This window comes from Macaca mulatta, chromosome 1 (assembly GCF_049350105.2).
Source record: "Macaca mulatta isolate MMU2019108-1 chromosome 1, T2T-MMU8v2.0, whole genome shotgun sequence".
Classification (NCBI taxonomy): domain Eukaryota; kingdom Metazoa; phylum Chordata; class Mammalia; order Primates; family Cercopithecidae; genus Macaca; species Macaca mulatta.
This window is the reverse complement of record NC_133406.1, coordinates 56,636,299-56,640,241: the sequence shown is the minus strand read 5'-3', so window position 1 is coordinate 56,640,241 and position 3,943 is coordinate 56,636,299.

Genomic DNA, 3,943 nt, shown 5'->3' with positions numbered 1-3,943 from the left:
AAGAGGAAAAATACACACACACACACACACACACACACACAAACACACACACTCTCTCTTGAGTTTTACCAATTCTTCTACTTGAATGTAAGTAGAAAGGCAACTGGAAGGGGACTGCAAAATATTAAAAGCAAAACCACGCCCTGTTCTCTGATGTCATCCCATGCATCTTCAATCCTTGGGGGCTACTCACGTTTTACACCTGAGCCAGGCAGATCTGCCTTTGCTGTCTCAATAAAAGAACAAGAAGAGGTATCAAGTTTTAAAATAATGAATAGATCTAAGACTCTTAACAAAGAAAATACTAGTATATTAATTAATATCCTATTGTGTTTCTCTGAAGTCAAGAGATGAGTCATTTTTCTGATAGTGTTAGGTCTTATCTGATAATCAAAGTGATACAATGCATGGGTCATTTCACTGAAGATTAATTCAGCATGTTCTTGCTTATAACCCCCTGTATCACTGTATAATCTTGTGTTAGGTCATACAGTTCCCACATTGTACTATAGTGTTTTCAATTTTCTATTGATTGGCTAGGGCTTACTATTGCACATGAGGATTGTCAGTCTTCTGGTAATTGACGTTTCACTGGGGCTGGCTGAGCTCACAAATGGACATTAAACTTTAGAGGTCATGAATTTTGCTCTTTGAAAATAATCATTTGCATTAGTTTGTATTTTCATCCATTTTTTTCTTGCTTAGGTTGAGTTTCTCCTGAGTACCAGTATTCCTTTCCTCTATGTTTTTTAATATGTCACTTTGGGTGACATATATTTATTGATGTGAATTAGCTCTTGAACATCCTCAGCAATGAATTTTGTTGCATTGTTTGTGTTTTCTTCAAGTCTTTGCCAAAATATGATTCAATTTGTACTCTTGAGTTTACTTATTATTCACTACACTGCCAAATGGGTCTATCGTTCCAAATTTTATTATATATTTATAGAGTAATGAAGCTCTGTATAGACAACTAAGGCACAATAGTGCAAAGAAATTATCAATTCAGTTGCTGATTTCCCTTTTTCCCAAATTTATTATGTATCAAGAAAATGTGTAAAAATAGTTACTTATTGCTTTTAAATTGTTCCTTAAAAAGCCCACTTAGCACCATGGGTGCAGGATGAATTTTATTTCTTCTTTCACTTGTTACTGTGTCCTGTGTTACAAGTGCTTATGCCATAAGCAAAATTTTTTCAAGGTAGTTTTAAAGAGGTAGTGATATTTTAAAAGTTTAGATTCAAGAAAACCCCGATGTCCTTGGAAGTGTGTAGCTGTAAGAATTGGCAAACATAACTTACCCGTGTAATTCATTTTTAATAAATGCATTTTGAAAATAAATACGAGTTAATTAACTTTTTACTAGTCTACTGTGCTTCGCATGCACTAGACATTTCTATTTTAATGAGATCATTTGAATTGAACTCCAAACATTAAACTATGTTTGCTTCTTTTATTATTACCATGCTATTTATTGGATGATGTGATGGCAAATAGACACTTTCTTTCAGAAGCTGGTATAATTTTTGGGTGAATTTATAGGATTAATAAATTAAGATGAGTCTTTAACTTTTGTATGGCATTTCAGAGGTATTTCTATAGCTTTAAGCTCTGTCTTCTGGAGAGTTGGTTTCAAAATCATGTTGAGAATTAGCCAGACTACTCTGTCACCTCCTCTTTTCCAGCTCTGCACGCAACACACACTTGGCACACTTGGTACTTTCTCATTGTCCTTGAGGGACATGGATGCACCCATGTTCGATATGAAGGTTAAGCAACTTACACGAAAAACATGCAATATAATACATGCGTAGGGACACATTTGGCATGAATATTTATGTACATATAAAGACATACACTTGTAATTTAACCTTCATTAGCACAGTTTTCAAATGTGAAAAAAAATTATGTAAAATTGAATTTAAAGCAGGCATAATTTCACTTGTATTAATACTTCTTTTTCCATCAGTGGGAGGAAGAACCCACATATCAGAGAATTAAACTGTAGACAGGATTCATATCAATACTGAATTTAATCTTCTCTCAAAAGGTGTAGTGGGAGTGAAGGATGTTCATAGAAGCAGAGGAATTATCATAGGTCATGAGGCACCTACAGTGCTCGGCAGGCCTCCTAGAAACATTTTGCTTTACTCTTTCTTAAAAAGAAAAGGATGATATTTAAATTTTTTCAGTTTAAACATTTTTTCTATTAAAAATAAAATACTTGTGCAATACCTATAAGTACGATTTCTTGAGCACCCATCATGTAACCCGTATCACCACTATGCAAGGGAAGCTTTGTTATCCCTATTTTACAGATGAGAAAATATCAAGGTTGGAGGGTTTTTTAATGATTTGGACATGTAATATATTAAATAAAACACATATTTAGGAACCAAAGCCAGCTTAACTGACTTCAGAGAAATATTTTATTCTTTTCTTCATAATGGCTGTTTAATAACTGTTTCGTTTAAGCTTGTGTGGTCAACCTCATCCATGGTGATTTTCCAAATCACCTATTTTGTTGTTGTTGTTTAGAATCTCTTCAGTCATTCATTTATTCATTGGACATATAATGATTGATCACCTGGTGTATGCCAGCCACTGTGCTGGACCTGTTCTTCTGGCCTGAGAAATATCTTCCATATTTATATATCACACAAGTGATGATATGGTTTGGCTGTGTCTCCACCCAAATCTCATCATGAGTTATAGTTCCCACAATCCACACGTGTTGTGTTGTGGGAAGGACCTGGTGGGAGGTAACTGAATCATGGGGGTAGTTTCTCCCATGCTGCTGTTCTCATAATAGTGAGTGAGTCTCACGAGATATGATGATTTTATAAGGGGCTTTTTCCCCTTTTGCTTGGCATTTCTCCTTGCTGCCGCCATGTGAAGCAGGGCATGTTTTCTTCCCCTTCCACTATGATTCTGTTTCCTGAGGCCTCCCCAGACATGTTGAACTCTCAGTCAATTAAACCTCTTTCCTCTCGAAATTACTCAGTCTCAAGTGTGTTTTTATTAACAGTATAAGAATAGACTAATACAAGAGAATATTAAACTTTTCAGGGCCACAAACTCCTGTTCTTTCATTATGTTTTGATATAGAGCAATAAAATATAATAGACATGAGCTCAGAGCTCTCTGAATATTTATCACAAAATCTGAAAAGAGTACATTTTGCATTTCTAGATTGTTCAATAATGTTATGCCATAAATCAAATTACATCAAATAATTTAGCCATAAAAAGGGATATATTTGTGTCTTTAAGAAGGTATATTGTTTCTTCTAATAGAATGATTCTGGCAATTTTATTATGAGTGTAGTTACATAAATGAATCTTCTTTTCCTTTTTCTATTAATAAAGTGCTTTTAGAAATAAATTACTTCAATTTGTGTGTAATGGATAGGGACATTAAGCACAAGACTGTGAACTGTTAATCATGACTGCAAATCACTTATTTTTACCCAGGAATTATCTCATAAATTTTGAAATTGGGTACTGGTTACTAAGTTTGTCTATATTTCTCAATGTGAACCCATAATAAATCGATGTATCATACTAAATTAAATAATGAAAAATTCATCATTCGAAGGATCTCCTCTATCAACAATTTTATAGTGTTTAATTCCAACTGATACTCTGCTTATCCCCAGAGTTAAATCAGGCTATGGGTCTTGTTTTAATAAGGGAAGTAAAAATATCTCTAAGTATTTTTGTGTAGACAAGGATTTAGGAAACTATCGGCTTTTATAAAAGTTCTTACAAAACTACAGCAAATACTGGAACAATGGGCTCTCTGATGGCCTTTCTAGAATGATTGACAGAACACTGTGGCACTCATTTTGCCAAGTGAACTACCACTTTCTAATACAGGCAGGAAGATGGAGAATCAGGAGTTGAAACTGCAACTATTGAATGTGAGAATGTATTAACCTGGC